We start from the raw sequence: 21,484 nt of genomic DNA on the forward strand, positions 1-21,484 counted from the left end.
GTGACGAGGAAGGCGACCACATGTGGGCCTGCGCATCAGACGGGGGACCTGGGGCCCGCCCTGGAGGTTGGCTCCCACACCGGTCAAAGCATTTCATCTCCCCTCTCCACCTTGCCCGAAACCACAGCCATTTCAAGTTCATTTGAGATCGCGGACTCTGGCTTCTTACATTTCAAGTTCATTTGAGATCGCGGACTCTGGCTTCTTAACGCGCAGACACCTTTAGAGGGCGAGGGGGCCCTGACTCAGTCGCTCCCGGCTGATCCTCCAGACGGGGCTCCCCGGGGGCCTGTGGCGAGGGGCCAAGCGCCACCGGACGAGTAAGAGTCCCAAAGAGAGGAAGCTCAGGGCCCAAGGACAGGCAGAAAGACTGAGAATTAACCTTTGGAGACAGAGGAGGGCCTCCTCCTCCTCCCCTCCCCCTCCCCCTCCCCATCTTCCTCCTTCCTCCTTGGCGCTCCTCCCAGCTCTCACGCGCCGTCTGCTCCCGCTTGGCTTCCATGGCACTGGGGCACCGGTGTGGGACCATGACCTTCCCTCCACGGCTCGCCTCCGATGGCCCCGGGCGGCACAGCTCTTCGGCAGGATCGGGAACACAGCCCGCGAGTTGGAAGGGGGACGAGGCCAAACGCATGTGGCCTCAAGGGACACAACAGGCGCAGTGTTCTGCCATCCCCACCGCAGGGGCTGGAGGGGCGGCACGGGTCCCTGTGTTCCTGGCGTCAAGGGCCAAGGAATGAGACTCTCCCCAGAGACGCCTCCTCACGGGAAGAACAACTTTTTCAAGGACTCGCTGTGCCAGGCGGCATTTTAAGCTCTTCGCGTATACTCGGTCGCTAGGGCTCTGGGCATTCCCGTCACCCTCGGGCCCAAACTGCAGATCAGCAAACTGAGGCAGAGGAGCCCTTCGGTCAGGGGTTCGGGCCTCACAGAAGGCAAGTGGAGAGTCAGATTGGAGCTCAGGCCCCAAGGGCCCATCCACGCCGACAGCCTCGCCCCGATCCTCTCCGGGCCGCGGAGCGCCCGCTGCCGCTGCCGGGTGCCACCGCGCGAGTCCGCTAGGGTGGCCCGGACAAAGGACCGCAGGCTGCCCGGCTCCAATAACAGAAAAGTACTGGGCCACGGTTCTGGGGGCCACAAGTCGGAGATCAAAGGAACAGCGGGGCTGCCTCCTTCCAAGGGCGCCGAGGGACACTCTGTTCCTTATAGGGGGCCATCCCCTCCCCGTGTCCATTCAGCTGTCTTCTTTCCAGGCCTGCCTCTTCTCACCAGGACAGCATCTGATGGCCTCGATACAGGTACCTGCTATTCCCAGAGAAGGTCCCCTTCTGGGGCTCCGGCGGTACCGGACACAGGCGTTTTGAGAGCCACGACTCGGCCCGAACCACCGCTGAAGACAGCACTGGTGGCAAAGCGCAGGTCAAGTCCCTCCAGCTCCAGGGACCTCTTCAGACGGGGCCTCCGAGGACCCTTCCCACTGCAACAAGCCGTTTCCTGCTTGCGTGAGGGATAAACAGAATTTGTAAAGGGTAAATTCAGGCAGTCATCGAAGATGGCTTTGGGGTGTTCTTCCCGGAGCCCTAGAACAAGGTTACCAGGCGGCTGACCCATGTTCTAACTGGGTCGCCCGGGTGATGGCTGGCACGTGGTCCGTTCGAAGGTTTGGGGCACAGGGGGTGCTGGGGGAAGGCCTGGCTGAGCTAAAAGGGACAAGAGCGCGTCTGTCACCTTTGTAGTCAGCCCCCCTCGCTACTCGCCGCCGAGCCCTCCCAAGCGAGCAGCACCTCCGAGGGTTGCAACGGAGAGAGGAAAAGGGCTTCACGTGAGCCGGAGGGAAACGAAGAACCAAGAAGGCCGGTACACATAGCCAGCGCCCAGGCAGACGAGGTCGAAGTGCCGGCGAGCGCAGGGGTGGCGGCGACAGCCCCGAGCGAGGAGCCACAGGGGCCCGGCCAGCAGGCAAGGAGCGGGTACCCCCGCGACGAACACAACGCGGCAGGTGTGCGTGAGTCCCCTCCTGACCCTTCTTCAGGCAGCCAGAGTCACCCTTCAAAGGCAAGGCCCCACGTGTCACTCCCACACCTGGAAGCCTCAGGCAGCTTTCCAGCCCACAGAAGAATCCAGGATGGGCACCACTCCTGCCACACTCCTGCGTGGTCCGCCAGGGCCACCCCGCAGGGCACCTTTCCCACCCTGTGCTCTCTGAGCCGCTCTTCTCTGGACACGCCCACCTCCTTGCTGGACACAACTTGCCTCAGGCCCTTTGCACTGGCTGTTCCCTCAGCCCCGAACACTCAGGGCCTGGAAAAATCTGGGCCCAGACACACAGCAGGGACCCAACAAGGACTCGCTGAACAAGAAGTAAGTAAGGGAGTGAACGCATGACTGAATATGGAGGCTTGTGTCTTACAGAAACATCTTTGCAACCAGATCGGAAAGCAGACATATTCCAGGATTCCATGCGCATAAAGTTCAACAGGCACAAGTAAACTGTGCTGATACAAATCAGATTAGGGGTTGCCTCTGCCAGAGGGTTTGTTTGGCTGAAGGAGGGTGAGATAGGGCCCTCTGGGGGGTGCTAGGAATATTCTTGGTCAAAACTGAATCAGAGCCACGCATGTTGCTCCGTGCAAATTACATCCCAATAAAGCCAACAAACAAAGCCATCTCTGTGTTCTACAGATGACTGTATGTGCACAGACGCTTTCAGAAACCTCATCGACCCAACGTAGCAGGGGATGCCTTTGGGAGAAGGCCCCGGGGACTGGAAATGAGGAGACTTCCCTTCCTTTCCACAACCTTGATGCTTCCAGAAACTCTCACTAGGTGTACATGACTCGGAACAAGTTATTCAAAAATACCTCTCAGGATCTGTGAAGGAAACCCACTCCCACGCACAGGTAGGAAAGCTTCTCTCTGCCGCCCACGGAAAGGGCAGTGAAGCACTGTGTGAGGACAAGGCCTCCCCGCGGCCCGCACGGCAGCACCTGCTGAGGGAGACTGTGGGGGGGGGCGGACTGTCCCCTGACACCTGCCCCCGTGCAGGGGTAGGCCTCACCGCTAGCTATCACCCTTTGATCTGGCTGGGGGGACCTATGCTGGGAGCCTCTGCACCCGCCGGCCTCACGTGGGGCCTCGGGTCTGTCGGGGGCACCTGGAGCTCAGGTTAAAGACGCTCCCGCTGGGCCTCACCCCCAGACCTACTTGGTCAGAATCCTCACATGTCCACGAGTCTACATTTCTTTTGGGTCCTTTTCTTTTTATTTATTAAACAGACAGAGATCACAAGTAGGCAGAGAGGCAGGGGGCAGGGGGAGAAGGCTCCCCGCCGAGCAGAAAGCCCAATGTGGGGCTCCATCCCAGGACCCTGAGACCATGACCTGAGCTGAAGGCAGAGGCTTTAACCCAGAGCCCCCCAGGCACCCCTCAGTCCTTTTCTTTTTTAAGATTTTACTTATTTATTTGTTTGTTTGTTTCTGAGAGCGAGTGTGCGATCAGGGGGCGGGGCAGAGGGAGAGCGAGAGTCTCAAGCAGGCCCCACACTGAGCACGGAGCCCGCCGCAGGGCTCCATCTCACGCCGCTGAGATCATGACCTGAGTTGAAACCAAGAGCTGGATGCTCAACTGAGCCGCCCAGGTGCCCCCTTTTCTATCTTGTTAACAAAAATCCTTTTATTATGACCATTTTCAAATACACAGAACATTATCCAGAAGAATCTAACGATCAATCAAATTCAGTAAGGGCTCCCATTTAGCCATATTTGCCTTGTGCTCTTCCCATTCAACCGAACCACTTACAAGTAAATGATTTCACTAGAGCAGTGGTTCTCATACTGTGACCTGGAGACACCTTGGGGTCTCCAGGACCCTTTAGGGGATCCATGCTGTCAAAAATATTTTTATGGGGGCACCTGGTTGGCTTAGTTAGTTAAGCATCTGCCTTTAGCTCAGATCATGATCCTGAAGTCCCAGGATCGGGTCCTACATCAGGCTCCCTGCTCAACGGGGTATCTGCTTCTCCTTCTATCCTTTACCCCCCGCCAAATAAATAAATAAAATATTTAAAGTATTTTTAAAAATATTTTTATAATAATCTTAAACTATTTGCCTTTTTCTCATTCTCATTCTCTTGTGAGCATACAGTAGAATTTTCCAGAGGCTATAGATTGAATGTAGAAGCAGGTATGAGAATTCCCTGTGTTGTGTCCAGCCATACATTAAAGAGATCTCCAGAAATGTTAAAAAAAAAAAAATTGAAGTAACTTGCCGTCATGACACGCTATCCCTAAATACTTTAGCCTACATCACCAAAAAATACGAGTCTTGTACATACTTGTGGGTTAGATAGGAAAATATTAGATAACTAATAATAGACAAATAGATAACTAATAATAGATAACCATTGCTGTAAAATAGTTAACTAGTAGGTAATTATAATAGGTAACTAGGTATAATAATAGATAACTAGGTAACCACTAACAGATAACTATTGCTGCAGAACAAATTCCCCCAAAACACAGCAGCAGGAAAGGAACACATATTATCTCACTGATTCTGTGTCCGGAATCCCGGAGTGGCTTCACTGGGCGCCTGCCACCCCACAGGACTGTCACATCTGAGGAAGCGAACAGCAGTTTCCTGATACCGGCTAGCGGCAGTCGCATGCAAATAACCCGGCTGGCCCCAGGTGCCTAGTACAGCTCTTTGTTCAGGCCAGGGCCCGATCAGGGGCTCCTGCTTTTTATCTGGTTATTGTCACGGGCCGAACATGTCCTCCCAAAATTCAGATGATGCAGGCTACCCCGAGCGGGATGGTATTCGGAGACGGGGCCTCTGGGAGGCGAGCAGGTCCCGGAGGAGGAGGCCTCGGGATGGGATGAGAGCCCTGGAAAAGAGACCCCCGAGAGCCAGCTCCCAGCCTCTTCCCCGACATAAGGAGGTGAGAAGGCGGCCGCCTGCACCCCAAACAAGGGCCCTCGCCGGAAGCCAACCGCGGCGGCCTCCAGATCTGTGACAAATCCACGGCTGCTGTCGATGAGCACCCGAGTCTCTGGTCTCCGTCACAGCCGCCACGGGGACTGGGACACTTACTCAGTCTCTCAAGTCTCATTTGAGGACGAACACCCTCCTTTTTCAATCTTCTTTCGCGACGTGGACTTGTTGCCGCGATGGGGCCAGAAGGCCCAGCAAGGGTGTCAAGCCCCGATGAGGCGCGGGGAGCAGGGAACGGCTCGGGGACAGGATGAGCGGCGACCACGCGACCAGAGCGAGGACGCCCGCCTCCCGCGGCCTCCGGCACAGCCTCACTCCCGCGCTGCCGGCCAAACCGCCCACCGAGACCAGTTGTTACAGGGCCTGGAAGAGTCGGGAGAGGAGGCTGATGGCCAGGGGCTGGGGTGGCGGGCACAGAGCAGTCCCAGGCCCAGGGAACGGGAGTCCCCTGGCCCTTCTAAGCCTCCCACTGCCACCCGCGCTGCACGGGGCCCAGACCTTGCAATGCCATTGCCATCGCCGCTTGCCGTCTCTTGGGAGTCCCCCAGCTCGCAGAACCCGCTGACATCCCTCTGGTGCCCCCCAAAAGCCAAGGAACCAGCAGGGCCCCAAGCCATGGACCCAGCGGCTGCTGTCCAAGAGGGAAGTGATGCGGAAGAAGCCGTCCTGCCCTCCCGGGTCAGAGCCAGCAGCTTCGCCTTCGCCAGGAGCCCCGCCCCCGAGTCCTGCCCTGAGGCTGCAGGTGGGTGAGCGCCCCCCCCCCCCCCGCGGCGGGGGGGGGGGGTGCTGGGCTGTGCGGGCAGGTGGCGGCCCCAGGGCCACCACCATCAGCACCACCCAGCCGCCACCCCCACCCTACCCCCCCCACACCCCCAAGCCACTGCCCACACCACCTCCGCCCCCTGCATATGGGAGGGAGTCAGCCGAGTCCCGGGAGGCCTGGGCCGGGCTCTCAGGTGAGCAGACAGCGGGGACAGCCTTGTCCAGGCGCACCAGGCTCCAGCACACGGGGCTCTCGGGCCAGGCGTCCCCTTTCCCCGGCACTCCCCTCTCAGCCCAGCTTGCTTCCCAGCAACAAGGGGCACACAAACAAGCCTTCCCTTTTGAACAGAAGCGACCTCTGGAACCTCAGAGTGTAAAAAAAGCCTTCGCATTGTATTTCCCAAAATACAGACGCAATGAAAGGGAAATTGACCTCTGGTCAAGGGTTTAGCACCAAACCCATCATAGGAAAATGAATTCTAGAACCCTGAAGCCAGGAGGACATTTAGAGAAGATCCAAAGCAGTGGTTCTCAACCAGGGGCAATGCTCCCGCACCCCAAGGGGACAGGCGGCAGCGTCTAGAGACCTCTGGGTTGTCATAGCTGGGGGAGGGTCGTTCCTGGCATCTAGTGAGTGTCCCCAGGGATGCTGCCCAGCCTCCCCTGGTGCACAGGGCGACCCCCCACAACAGACTGATTCAGCCCCAAAGGTCAACAGTGCTGAGGTGGAGAAACCCTGATCAAAATCTCTTGGTTGCTGGGGCGCCTGGGTGGCTCAGTGGGTTAAAGCCTCTGCCTTGGGCTCAGGTCATGATCCCAGCGTCCTGGGGAGCTGGGGGGCTCCTCATCGAATTGGGCTCTCTGCTCAGCAGGGAGCCTGCTTCCTCCTCTCTCTGCCTGCCTCTCTCCTACTTGTGATCTCTGTCAAATAAATAAATAAAATCTTAAAAAAAAAAAATCTCTTGGTTGCTTTGAGGAAGAGAAAACTGAGGCCTAAAGACAAAAAGTAACTCGCCTGAGCTTACACAGTCCCAAAGCCAGAAGGAGAAGCCGGGTCTCCACACCATCTCTGTCATCAGTTCTGCTCTGTCTAGGGCTGGATGGGGGTGAAGGAAGGAAGGGACCCAAGGATCTTAATCCTTGTCACCAGCCTGAACCAAATTCAACAAATTGTTGAATGACTACAACAACACATCAGGGCATCCAGACTTGGTTAAGAGAGGCCAGATACAAAATTACACCAGATACAAAAATTAACTCGAAATAGATTAAAGGCTTGCACATAACACCTGACACCATAAAACTTCTAGGAAAAAAAAAAAAAGAGGAGAGAAGCTCCTTGACATAGGACTTAGCGATGATTTTTGGAATCTGACACCAAAAGCCAAAGCAACAAAAGCAAAAGTAAGTGGAACGATATCATATTAAAAAGCTCCACACAGGGGGACCTGGGTGGTCAGTGGGTTAAAGCCTCTGCCTTCCGCTCAGGTCATGATCTCAGGGTCCTGGGATCAAGCCCCACATGGGGCTTTCTGCTCAGCGGGGAGCCTGCTTCCCCCCACCCCCGCCTGCCTGCTTGGATCTCTGTCTGTCAAATAAATAAATAAAATCTTTAAAAAAAAAAAAAAAAAAGCTCCACATAGCCAAAGAATTCACCTACAAAATGAAAAAACATTTGCAAAGCATCTATCTGATAAGAAGCTAATATCCAAAGGGGTGCCTGAGTGGCTCAGTGGGTTAAAGCCTCTGCCTTCAGCTCCCGTCATGATCCCAGTGTCCCGCATGGGGCTCTCTGCTCACAGCGGGAAGCCTGCTTCCTCCTCTCTCTGCCTGCCTCCCTGCCGACTTGTGATCTCTGTCTGTCAAATAAATAAATAAAATCTTAAAAAGAAAAAAAAAGCTAATATCCAAAATATAAAGAATACAAATCAACAGCAAAAAAAAAAATTTTTTTAAATGATCAAAAAATGGGCTGAAGATCTAAATATACATTGTTCCAGAGAAGACAGACAGATGGCCAACGGGCACATGAAAAGATGCTCAACATCAGTCATCGTCAGGGAAACGCAAATCCGAACCACACTAAGGAAGCCCGCACGCTGCTGGAATGGCTGTTAACAGGAGGACCAGAAATAAGTGTTGGCAAGGATGTGGAGGAAAGGGAACCCTCGTGCACCGTTGGGAGGAATGAAATTAGTGCCCCCACTGTAGAAAACAGTACGGAGGCGCCTCAAAAAAAAACTAAAAACAGAACTATCATACGACGACTCAGCAATTCCACTTCTGGGTAACTACAGAAAACAAAAACACCAACTCAGAATACTCGCATCACTATGTTCACTGCAGCATTATTTACAAGAGCCACGCACGGAAACCACGGAAGTGCAGATGGATGAATGGACAAGGGAGCCGCGGTGTATACTGACGACGGAATATTACTCGGCCATAAGAGAGAATGAAAGCTTGCCATTTGCAACAGGGATGGACCTCAAGGGCATTATGCTAAGGGGAAGTAAATCAGAGAGAGAAAGCCAAATACGGTAGGATCCTTCTTGTAAGTGGAATGGAAGGGGGAGGAGCTCACAGAGAACAGACTGATAGTTGCCAAAGGCAGGGAGTGGGAGAAAAAAATTTTTTTAATTGAAGCTTCAAGCATGGTTGGATCCAGGGACTAGAAAATGATTAATGAAAAATGGAGCTCAGTTACCAGCTAGGTAATGAGAATTGCTAGCTCGCTCCTTGAAAATGAGTTCAGCCTGAAACGTGCTGCCAAAGCCTGTTCATGCCTGACTCCTCCACCTGCGGAAAGGAAACGGCAGAGGTGGACGGATGGCCCTCCGATGGTTTCACACCCCCGGAGGTGAGTCACGTGACTCCCCCAGGCCCTCAGAACTTGTGCAATTACTAAACATTGACCGATTTCTTAAACAGCAACTAAATATTCCCGGTACCACGCCCAGTGCTCGAGATAGAGGAAGGAACCTTACACACACAAATCCCAGCCTTCTTGGACCCCCTATTCCAGCAGGAAGAAATAGACTCAATACATAAAATAAGTAAGTAAATTACTAAAAAATTTTAAAAAGAAGAAAAAAACCACAATGAGATACCATAACTACCTCCCAGAATGGTTAAAAAATTTTTTTAAAAACTGACAATAACCAAGGGGCTGCAGGGAATAATTTTACATGAAATAAGACTCATTCGTTTAAAACACACACACACACACACACACACACAAAGAGATAAGCCCTACATACTTATGAGCATGACTAAAATTAAAACAAAACCAAACCAAGGTGCTGGCAAGGATCCTAAGCAACTGAAATTCTCATACATTGTTGGCAGAAATGCAAAATGGTACGCCCACCTTGGAAAATAGCTTGGCATTTTCTTATATAAGCACTATTTTTTTTAAAAGGATTACAGTAGCAAAAACATAGCTGTAGAGATGGAGACATGAATGTATAGGTATATAAAAATACAGACATGGATATAGACAAAGATATGACTTTGACATTTGGATCTCTAGGCTGAACTACATGAAAGGCTATGGCCCAGTGTTTTGCCGGCTCATTTTCAGACATAGTGTTAATTTCACAGAAACGTTGTTCTGCTTTTGGCACAATCAAAGGTAAGTCTCACTGACTTCACCCCATCCCCATCCCAAATGGGATTCCCCATTGTTTTTATGGCACTGCCTTACTCTGAAATAATCAGAGAAAATCAACTGAACTTTGGTTAGAATATAAAGCAGAGAGAGGAAGTCTGTAATCCCCTTCTTAGAGCCAAAGCTATCTGGTCTGCCAAACAGTAAGCCCACCACAAGGGGAAACCTTTATATTATCAACTAAAATAGCACTGCTTTTTAACACTGTCTTCCAACAGTTGTAGGGGAATCAAATTATGCATAGTGTGAGTTCCAGTACAATTAACTGACGCCCCAACTTCCAGAGGGGTCATGTTTTACAGAAAAGAATGCCACATTCTCCTCCTAGGGGTGCCCACCCATATCTCAGGCCCTATTTGAACCAGAGAAAGGAATGTAAACAGGTCCCACCAATTAACAGAGTCCATTAAACGCCCCCCCTCAACCAGCCAGAACTGAAAAGTCACCTGACCCCCTCCATCTGCCGCTGAGTCATCAAGCCCCTTCTTCCAGCGGGCTAATTATTCAACACGGAAATTAAAAAGAACACTGGGAATTCGGTTTGGTTGTTTGTCTTCACCCCACCCCCTTCAAAAAACCATTTTGTTCTCCAGAGCTGTAGCTGATTCGCTCTCTTACACTCACAGTCAATCCTCAGAGGTTGCATTTCATTTTATTGGCTACTGTTATTTTCCAATCTACTTAAAACACCTAGAGGGGGAAAAATGCATTTCCAACATATCCCCTTCAAACGCAGGAAGCTTGCAAAAATAAAGCAAAACGATTTATATTGCACATTCAGCTCTTTACATTGCTAACCAGTAAGTTTCCATTCCATTCAGAGCAAAGCAGCTTTTGCTTTAAAAGAAATCAGGCTAAATACTGAGGACAAACCCCTGGAAGGAGAATTAGTAAATGTGTCATTATTTAAGAAGCACAATGACAGCTGGCAAACAGTTGACAGTTACCCATGACAAGCCCCTTTCTGTCTTTATCATGCGTGTACGGTGATCATTCCAGATTTTTCTCCTCTCCTGAACAAGAGGCCCCGGTCTTCCCGTCTGGCCCCTGCCCACTTTCCCGGACAGGCATGCCAAGCTCGCGCGTGGGCCTGCAACACCCCCGCCCCGGCATCCCCGCCCGGCGCGTGCAGCAGCCGCAGCGGCCAAAGACCCCCCCATTTTCGCTTTCTGGGGCGCGGAGGGGCTGCAGACCTGCAGGGTGGGCGCCGCGCGTCCCTTACCTGCAGTGCCGCATGGCGCATCCCCGCCTCCCACCTGCACAGCATCCTAGAGCATCCTTTCTTCAGCGCGACGGCTGCGAGCGCGGTGACGTCACCGGAGGCGGGCCCCACGCCGCCACGTGACGCCTCGGGCCTAGGCGGGGAGGCGGGGGTGGGAAGCCGAGGAAGACCCTGGAAGACCCTGGAAGTTCCCGGCTCCTGCCTCCCTGCTGGGCCGCCTGCTTGATGTGCGCAGCTTTCCCGGCCTTTCACCGACTGTGGGAAACGGGCAGAACACAGAAGGAGAAATCCCAACGATTACAGGCTCCAAGCATGTAATAGGATTTCAAAAGAGCAATAAAGGGATTAATCATGAAAGGGAACAATTTAGTGTTTTATTTTTAAAAGTCTTTATCAAATGCAACGGAGAAATATATTTTGTGTAAATCAAAATCACAACTAAAATATAAAGTGCGTGGAAAAAAAGTGCATGGAACCAACTTTGCACAGAGTTTCAGTGTTTCATATCACTTATCAAATATGATCTGAAATACTTTGATTTGAAGCATATTCATTATGGAATATTATGCTAATTGCACTGATGAATAATGTTTTTATTTACTCTCAATAGCTACACTGTAGTATTAACTTGCATTTGCCAAAGGGGGGGGGAAGGGTTACCACATATTCATATGACATACTGGAATATTTGCTTATGGAAAATAAAGCACTATTGCATGAGCATGGTTGTACTTATTTCTGTGTTTTCTTAAATCTTCTGGCAAGGAATTTGATATCTCAGACATGAAAGAGTTAATTCACAATAACTCATTATTTCACGCTTTTTAATTTTTATCACATTCTGCAGAAGTGAGTCATCTTACTGTTACAGAAAATATACACGACGTCAACATTTCTCATTCACAAGTGAAACAGCCTTGCCTAGAAAGCCTTAGGAAAATTCCAGCAGTGATCAGGGAAACCTGAAATGGCATATTTCAAACCTAAGCGGTGAACCCATCAAGGTTTCTTCTGCCAAACCATACAAACGGTTTTGAAACGTGAAAGGGACAAAAGCAGAAACTGGTCTTACTTGTATTCCAGTTTCATCTACTAATTTACTTTCGACAGAGTTTAAGTCACAATTTTAACATTACCTCGCCTGCTGGCCCAGAAGGAGATGTGAAATAGATCGTTTTTAAAAAAGCAGGCAGGAGTTACCTACTTGCTATTTATTCCAGCCGCTCTGGTGTCCTTCTATATTTAACCTGGGCCCTTTTGCCACCACTCCTTCCAAATTAACCAAATCTCCGTGAAGAAGGTCAGCCTCTAATTTGGGACATAAATAAGGGCCCTTGCCCTTCACATCGATCTATTATTTTCTGCACCGGGTTTTAAAACCCAACAATGTGGCCGGCCGTGTGGTTTTCTAGGTCACTCCTCTCCAGCTTGTTTTTCTAGGTGATAAGTAACTTACCTTTTCCTTTCTGGTTCCTGACATGCAAAGTTAAAACGCAACGGCAATGCCCGCTGCCGTGGGTGGAGGGTCTGAGGGGGACGGAATCTGACCGGCTCACTTTCCTGCCCCAGGCAAATGTCGATTTCAGCCCCCGGCGCCCGGGCACCCCCACCCCCCGCGGAGCCTGGCTGCGCGGTCACGTGCTGGGCCCAGCCACTCAGTCCCGCACAGCCAGCTGGGTCACCTCTCTGCTCTGGAGGCCTGCCCTTCCGATCTCGTTCGCCTCCTACACGCGGTGCGTTCCCGGCCAGAGAGAACCCAACCGCCGACTCGGGACGCCCTGTCCGGAGAGGCGGGGCTGCACCGGCGGCTGCGGCGGAGAGTCTCGACTCACCGGGCGGGGGAGAAGGGGAGGGGGGAGGAGGGAGTGGGCTGTAAGGTGGCCTCCCGCGGCCCAAAATGACTTGCTCGGGGTTCCAGCTGGGCAGAAATGATTCAAGTACAGGCACCTTCCTCACCGTGGGGCGATTTTGTTGCCCATAGGTTACTTTCGCCTTCTCTTTTGCAGGGGGTTGATTGCTCAAGTGTAAAGAACATTACAGCAAACAAGTGGTTCAGGAAAGGCCTACACCCGCCATCTCATTTGCAACAGAATGAGACACCTTCTGTCCTACGTTCAAAACAGCCAAAAGAAACCCAAATGAATCACTGAAGTAGCAGTTAGTGAGAAATTATTGTGCACGCCCCAGAAAGTTTGCAAACGGGGAGCCCGTGAACCAACACATCGAATGAGGCTCGCGGGTGCCTTGTTACAACGCAGCTTCTCCCGCAATAAAGCTGTGACTGTTCATTCTTCCCAGTGATTCGTTACAATATTGTAATTTTCAGTAGTTACCAGTCATATCAACTTTCGGAAGCAGCTCAAGTTTTATCATTTCCAGAGACACAAGGAAGAAATGACCGCGTTCTATTAGGCTTGCAGGATAAGCCAAATTAAGCTTCACCTGCATGACCAAACTGGTTCTGTGTGCTCAGGAGCCCTTCAAGGTTGGTCTCCCTTTGTTTCTAAATTTAACAATCACCCCCACTTTGGGTCACACTCACAGTAGGACCAGCCATTGGAGCCTAATTCTCGGTTACCACCATTGATGGGGTCAGGCAGGAAGATCGCAGGTTTGCGGTTTCCGTTAGCTGAGTCATGGGGCTAGAGGGCCATGTAGGCATCAGCTTCATCATTCATGTGGTTATTGTTGATTTCATCCAGTTGTCTGCGTGTGATTAGCAGCCAACAAGCACTTAAAGCTTCCAGAATATACAATGCCCTAGAAAGGTCAACAGGATGATTGTAGGGAAGACAACAGCCAAACACTGAAGACTTCCCTGGAGCAGAGACACCCAGGAGCCATCGTTTAAGGAACCCAATAAATCCAATGTGTTGTAATGAGATTCAGGTTACCCTTTACTAAGTCAATCTCAAAAGAATTTTTTTTAAGTTATGTTCATAAGCATAACGTGATTTATCAGCAAGCACATATCCTCATGATGATCCGGAGCGGGATGAATTGAAAAAATGTATTTCAGGAGATGCCGATGCACGTGGGCTTCCCTCTGAATTAGAACATCTATATGGTGTGAGCCATCAGGTAATTTAATGAGCAGTGTACCTATGGAAACAAAAGAAAACCAAAGACTAATAGCTCAAGCAAATTAGAAATTCCGTTTTCTGAATTGGGAGAGCCGTCAGTTGAGATTTCAAAAAGTTGGTTTCAAAGTATCTTTACATAGAGTGCAAGCAGGACAGTCAGGCAATCAGACAGATTTTTCCTGTTTGCAGCGTGAAGGTCCCCGGTATCTTTCCAAGTGGCCTCGTACAAGCAGGCACAAACATCCTCCGCAGTGCGCTGCTGTGATTTCTTCGATGTTTATTTCAAGTTGTTCAGTTTCAGCTTGCATGGCTTGTGGGGGGGGAAGCAGGTTTAGTTTCGTAGTGATTCCAAGTGAAAGTAGTGGGAGAAAATTGATAATGCTGGTCTGGAGAGTTTTAGCCAGATATTGGAGGAAGCTAGAGCTCAAGATCCAGGCCAGTTTACAAGTAGAAAATAAACTCAGAGAGAGAGATGATCAACAGCCCTAGAATCTAATATCCACAGGGGTGTATTACTGAAACATAAATTTCTCTCCATAATCATTTCCATTTCCAAAGACAACCATGGCAAGACTAATTTGTTTTGCAAATTAAGTTGACTTTTAATAAACTTGGCCTGATTATTTATGTAAGTAAGCAGGAAAAGTGATTGATCATGTTCTTTCAGTTCCTTTTAAATCTGCAAACAGGGACGCCTGGGTGGCTCAGTGGGTTGAAGCCTCTGCCTTCTGCTTGGGTCGTGTTTCCAGGGTCCTGGCATCGAGCCCTGCAAGGGGCTCTCTGCTCAGCAGGGAGACTGCTTCCCTTCCTCTCTCTCTGCCTGCTTTTCTACCTACTTGTGATCTCTGTCAAATAAATAAATAAAATCTTTAAAAATAAATAAATAAGGGGCGCCTGGGTGGCTCAGTGGGTTAAGCCTTTGCCTTCGGCTCAAGTCACGATCCCAGGGTCCTGGGATGGAGCCCTGCATCGGGCTCTCTGCTCGGCAGGGAGCCTGCTTCCCCTCCCCCCTCTCTGCCTGCCTCTCTGCCTACTTGTGATCTCTGTCAAATAAATAAATAAAATCTTTTTTATAAATAAATAAATAAATCTGCAAACAAAACATTAAAGAACCAGCAACTTTTGAAATGAGGTCAGAAAAATTCTAACCATCTTCATTAATTTATTTGGTCTCCTGTAATCAATTCTTGTTGATCTCGATCTTTTGTTAGTTTGAGGAATTCATCACTTTTCCATGAAAGTTTTAGAAATTCTTACACAGTTCTGTGTTATGATCTTGAAGTCATCGGAAACCTGTATTGTACAGAGTGCTTGTGGGGAGAAGGGGACTTTTTCATGAATCTTCTCAAAAATAAAGCATTTTTGCGGGAACATTTTTTACAAAAACATCAGAATAAAACAGTAACTTCTGTAAATGATAAAAGGCCTAAAAATTGGCAATGGTCAAAGCTCGGATGAGAAGTCGTTATAATGCAATAGACAAGAAAATTCGATTCTTTCTCCGATATACCATATTTTAAGATCATAGCTGGGATTGATGAAGTTCTAGAGCCTACGTGAGGTTCGGTGGGCTGAGGTCCGGAGCCGATGACCAAGAAAGAATTCTTGAGACATCTTTGGTGCAAAATGGTGGTTTATTAAAGCACGGGGACAGGACCCATGGGCAGGAAGAGCTGCTGCCGCGGGTTGTGAGGGGATGGCAGGTTATATACCTTGCCGTTAGGTGAAGGTGAGGGGAAGGGAGGTTTCAATGTTAAAGAGGACCTACAAGGTGCCCGGGGCGGGGGGGGGGGGGCGGGGGGGGGGCGGGGAGGGAGGCCTTGCCCTTGTGGCTTGATCAATGTCGTCTTTAGGCCAGCCATTAACATCAAGATAGTTGGGAGATTCTTGGTGGGGTGTTATGATCCTGCTATCATTTACATTCCCTTCTACCTCAGCCTCCTCCAGTTTCGTTTATGGTGGGGAGGGAGACATTAGGGCTTGAGGAACTGAGAGTTATTTGCCTCTGGAAATTTGTGCTATTGATAAGGTAACTTCTTTGTAGATCTCTAGGACATTTGTAGAGCAAGGGAGATTCCTGTCTTGCAGGATTGTGATCTCTGCAAGTTAACTATTTGTTTATCGTTTTGGCAGTCAGGGGTGCCTGAGGAATGTGACACATATTACGGAGGGGAGCGGGTGGAGAGGGGGTGCAAGGCGCCAGCTTTTGCTTTGTCTTCAGCCAACCTCCTGCTCCCTCATCAGGATCATGACAGATAACACTGTGTCAGTACATCAGATCCCCATGAACTTCCTATAATTTCTGGAATATTTATGTTAATAACTTAAAGTTTAGCATCACTTATTTGACAATGCTTCCCATGAAACTTAACATAACATTAAAAAGTTAGTTGAGAGCGCCTGGGTGGCTCAGTCATTCAGCCTCTGCTACCTTTGGCTCAGGTAATGATCCCATGGTCCTGGGAATGGAGCCCCACATCGGGGTCCCTGATTGGCAGGAAGCCTGCTTCTCCCTCTCCCATTCCCCTGCTTGTGTTCTTTCCCTCGCTGTCTCTCTCCCTCTGTCAAATAAAATCTTTTAAAAAAGGAAAAAAAGAAAGAAACCTCCCTTTAAAAAAGAAGTTCATTGAGAAAAAAAATCTTAGCTTTAAAAAAAAAATTATTTTTTTTCCAATGTTCCAAAATTCATTGTTTATGCACCACACCCAGTGCTCCATGCAATCCGTGCCCTCCTTAATACCCACCACCAGGCTCACCAACCCCCCCCACCCCCCGCCACACCAAAACCCTCAGTTTGTTTCTCAGAGTCCACAGTCTCTCATGGTTTGTCTCTTAGCTTTTTACATAAAGAAAAGTTTCCTTTAATAATCTGATAAAGCCAAAACACAGAATCTTTGCTTTTGAGGCAGATTACATAAAAGGTAAAGAAAAACCTTTGATTGTGATTTCTTATTAAGAGCAGAGCAATAATCTAAGAACACGTCATCCTTTTAACTAAGAGAGAAGCAAATTCTAACTGTGCGCCACTGCACTTTTGATATTAAAATTCTTCCCTTTTTTCTTTTTAATTTAAATAAATCCATTTTAATCTTGGTCTGCCTGGCTACACAAGAGATTCCTTTCTCAAGATCCCTTTTCTGTAAGCCTTCTACAGCTTTCTCTATCCATTTGGGTTTTGTCCTATCTTTTTCCCTTCTTATTCTTGAATAACGATTTTCCTTTAGGATGAAATTACTTGCTTTTTTTCCCCTTACCAAAAATGTATCTCCGTCCCTCAAACCTTCTTTGACCCAAAATACATCTCCTCCTTTCTGTATACAGTCACTTTCTTTAATCCTTCTTATTTCTAGTAGTTTTGTAAAACCAAACACCAAAAGAAAAACCCCCAAACCAAGCAAACGAAACCCTCTTTTTTTCTGACAACTTCCACTTTATCGGTTCAAATGTTGTTTTCTCAATTTCAAAAACTTACAAAGCTTGTCTTGGAAATAAATGAATGGCCCAAGGCCGGCGCTAGGGAATCATCACAGACATACTCAGAGAGGGCGCCAAAGTCACCTCTGCACTAAGTTAAATGAATATACCTCCCTTCTGGTTAATGCACTTAAAACAAACCATATGCTTTTTAAAACTTACAGCACGAGATTTACTCGTGCGTCCAGGCTCATCCTGACATCGCTCTGGGAGGCTTCGGGTGACACGGCGGGCAGGGGCGACGGGACCCCCCATTGTTGCTGAAGGCGTTTGCTCTAAGCTGAGCAGACGGAATAAAAATTCGAAAGGTAGAACAGCGAGGTCCCAACTGAGGGCGGGGCTGTAACTTGCTGGGAAGCCGCCATCAGGATTCCCAGCGTCGCAAGTAGTTAACAGGACTGGGGGAAATGCTTTTTAGATGAATCTTTCCCTTCTTCCCCACCCCGCCCCCCTTTTGTTCTTCTTTTCCTTTCTTTTTTTTTCCTCCAAGCGTGGTGATTCTTGTACTGGCCTTTTCAGCAAGGCCACACAGACCCGTCCGTTGCTCAGTTTTCTGTGGCAGAAGAGTGGCGGCCTTCAAACACTCTGGATCATTCCACAGCCAGAAAGACGGGGCATTAGGGCCCAGCACAAAGTTGCACCGATAAAACCGTGTGAGTAACCGGAAGAAAATCAGACACGTATCTCCCATTTTGATTATATGCCACGCAAGCTCTCTCTTTTGTGCTTTGTGAAATGATACTTTTATCTATATGCAGCTAATAAATCCATCTATAATAAATCTCAATAAATTGTAGATAAAATTGCAGAGATGTATTATCCATGTATCTAGAGAGATGCAAATTACAGGTGTCTTTTCTATTTAAATGAATGCTAATGCTCACTCCCCACTGGGTCTGGGAGCCCAGTTTGGGAACCAGGGAGTTACAGCAAATCCTCGCCCAGCAGGACGGAGCGCGCCGGCTTCCAAGCCCGGGCTTGGGCGCAGTTCCTTCCTGTTCCCGGTGCTCTGACTTACTCTCTTTTTGGTTCATTTTGTAGTCCCAGCCCTTCTCCTAACTTTTTAAACTGGTTGTAATCTCTGCTTTCCACGGAAAACTGAGAAGCAGGCCGCCGTGAGCTGTCCAGCACAAGTCAGGATCCTGTGGTACGTGAGCAAACCAACAAATACACTTCAAAATGATCGGAAGTGTATTCTTTCCCGTAATAATTTCTTCTCAGTGTGGCCTAAGACATGGTTATCAATAGGCCCGCGTATTTGTTTCTCTCTGTAAGAAGTAAAACAACAAAAGTAGATAAACTTAGGTTTCATATATAATGTCCACCTTACTTGCAAATGAGTCACAGTTTCACTGAATAGACATCATTTCATTGAACTTAGTATGAACTTTGACCTTATTTATGCTCGTTTAATCGCTCTTTTTAAAAAAGATTTTATTTTTACTTATTTTCAAATTTTATTTGAGAGAGAGAGACAGAGAGCAGGAGGGAGAGGGGAAGGAGAAGCAGCCTCCTGCTGGGCAGGGAGCCCTACCCCAGGACTCCAGGATCATGACCTGAGCTAAAGGCAGACGCTTAACCAACTGAGCCACCCAGGTGCCCTAAGATTTTATTTTTGAGTAATCTACACCCAATATGGGGCTCAAACTCACAGCCACAAGACAGAGTTGTACCTTCAACCACCTGAACCAGCCAGGCCCCCCTAAATTACTTCTTTCTAATAACAATGATGTTGGATTCGACATGAAATAGTTAACTATTTTCTTAGTTATTTTTTGTTGACAAATTTGAAGACATGCTTGCTTTTATTAAATCAACGAATTTAAATTAATTTTTATTTATCAAAGATTATCGCAGATCATGTGAACTTGAGAAAAAGTATTTGGGTTCCTTTCTGAGAGTATACTTGATCTATATAAAGAAATTTCCTTAAGCCAATTAAAATAGAGCTCTTTAAAAATTCGTTAATACCATCCAGAGGTAGAAAAATACCACATGTCTATAACATACACACACAGACATACAAAAAGACACAGAGCTCTGACAGCTTTTGTTTTAAAAAGTTTAGCCATGTCTCAGTTACAAAAACTCAAAACAATAGTTAGATCCAAACTGTGTTTCTGGCAGATACAGTAAATTAAGGTTACATGCTCAGATGACCAGTTTTGTGTGTGCTTGCATGTGTTTTTAAGCTTATTTATTTATTTATTTGACAGAGAGAGAGAGCAAAGAGAGGGAACAGTGCAGGGGGAGTGGGAGAGGGAGAAGCAGGCTTTCTGTTGAGCAGGGAGGTGGATGGGGGGGGCTCAATGTCAGGACCCTGGGATCATGAACGGAGCAGGAGGCAGACACGTAATAACTGAGCCACCTAGGTGCCCCCGATGACCAAAGTTTTTACTAAAGATTTTTATTTGCATGCTGTCGAGATCCTTTCAGAACTGTTTTTTGAGGTCACTTTGTCTTTTAATTTTTTTTTTTTTAAAGATTTTATTTATTTATTTGACAGACAGAGATCACAAGCAGATAGACAGGCAGGCAGAGAGAGGGAGAGGAGGAAGCAGGCTCTCTCCCTCGGGCGGGTCTCCCAGCCGGTGACATGAGCCTTTCAGCCACCCCGGCCAGCCTCTACGATCCCAACAGCTAAGGACGTCGCATGGGCCGGAGCGTCCTCTCTCGCACTCGTCCTGTACTTCGAGGTCCAGGGAAACTGCACGTCGCGTCTGTCACGCCGGGAAAGGGGGCCCAGGTAGCCCGGTCTGCGTGAGCCGCTGGAATGAGCCGGGCCGCAGCTCGGCGTGGGGCCGGGGCCCTCCGCCACCAGACGGGCTGATGCGCGGGCCGGAGGGGGGCCAGGCCGACCCTCTCTCGGGCTTAAGGGCGGGTCGGTGCCCGCGGGAAATGGTGGCCGAGCGGGACGGTGTCCCCCGGGCGCCCCAGGGAGAGCCGGGAGCCCGCGTGTCCCCTGCGCCGGCCCAGGGCGGCCCTGCCTCTCCGCACGCGACGGCGCCGGTGTCCCGCGGGCACCGCGGACCCACGTCCTCGCTCGCGGCCTCGCCACTTCCACAGAGCGATTGTTTGGAATTTAAGTTCCGTGAGAAAGAGCGAGCGTGAGGACGCTCGGACCTCCCTTGTGCCCTGGAGGCGGGACACAGTGTCCCCCGTGAAGGTCCCCGGCCTGTCCCGGGAGGAAGGGAGACGTCCTTCTGCCAGAGATGGGGACGTCAAGGCCTAGAAGCTCGTGTAAGCGAACCGGCGACTTCTCCACGAATTTGTTACTCCAAGCCCCAACGTCTGTCAATTCTTCGTGGATTTATGGTTTCTTTGTCTAAAAGGTATAAAAACGGCTTGCCTTGGTCACTTCTCGGGGTCTCGTATTTCTGTGGGCTCCCAGAGGTACAAAACTAAATCTGTTTTTCTCCTGTTAATCTGTCTCCTGTCCGTGTCATGATGAGACCAGCCCGAGAACCCAAGAACCGGGAAGGGAAGCCGGGCAAAGTTTTCTGCGCCTACAATGTACTATATTTGTATCTACATGAATTCCTTCGTAAGTGAACGTGTAAAACAGTTAGGCGAAACCACTAAATTCTCAACCAACCATGGGATTTCCCTGGCTAGTGGGATTAGGGGCATTTTACATTTGTCTTCCTTTTAGCTTAGTTACATTTCCCAAGTTTTCTACGATTTACTCATATTACTTTTATAACAAGAAATAGCTACTGCTTGCTCTCCTAAAAGCACAGTAGTAGACAGGATGGTCCAAGAACAAACATTTTTGGCTGCTTTCGAATGCAGATTTCATTACTCAAAGGTTCTCACATCTTTTTTTTTTTTAAAGATTCTATTTATTTATTTGACAGAGAGAGATCACAAGTAGGCAGAGAGGCAGGCAGAGAGAGAGGGGGGAGCAGGCCCACCACCAAGCAAGAAGCCTGAGGCGGGACTCGATCCCAGGACCCTGGGACCGCAAGCGGAAGGCAGAGGCCCCAACCCACTGAGCCACCCAGGAGCCCCAGGTTCTCACATCTTAACTGCAAAGCCCCGAGAGAACAATTCCTAGTCACCCTAGATGATTCTGCTCATAAAAATTTTAACGAAAGAAGATGCCAACCCAAAGCCAGCGTTACTGTTCATCTTCTGCAGGTCAGTCCGAATTTCTCTTCCATATAAATTCCCTTCTTACCCGGCTTCCTGTAGAGAGAGAAAGCTAGCCGTTACCAGCCTCCTGGAGAACATCCTCCACATACCTGCGTAGCAAATTCTGAGTTTCTGTCTTCACAGATT

General features: G+C 49.2%; 1 protein-coding gene across 1 annotated transcript in view; it reads right to left on the reverse strand.

The window, feature by feature from the left end:
• The window catches only part of CLCN4 (chloride voltage-gated channel 4), a 58,930-nt gene extending 46,692 nt beyond the window's left edge, over positions 1-12,238 (reverse strand). The window contains exons 1-2 of the mRNA XM_044235066.1: positions 12,103-12,238; positions 10,647-10,901 (exon numbers count right to left, since the gene is read on the reverse strand). The gene's annotated coding sequence lies outside the window, so the exon portion shown is untranslated. The remainder of the gene's footprint in view (positions 1-10,646; positions 10,902-12,102) is intronic.
• Positions 12,239-21,484: the final 9,246 nt, after the last annotated feature.

The sequence above is a fragment of the Neovison vison genome, chromosome X (genome assembly GCF_020171115.1).
Source record: "Neovison vison isolate M4711 chromosome X, ASM_NN_V1, whole genome shotgun sequence".
Taxonomy (NCBI): Eukaryota; Metazoa; Chordata; class Mammalia; order Carnivora; family Mustelidae; genus Neogale; species Neogale vison.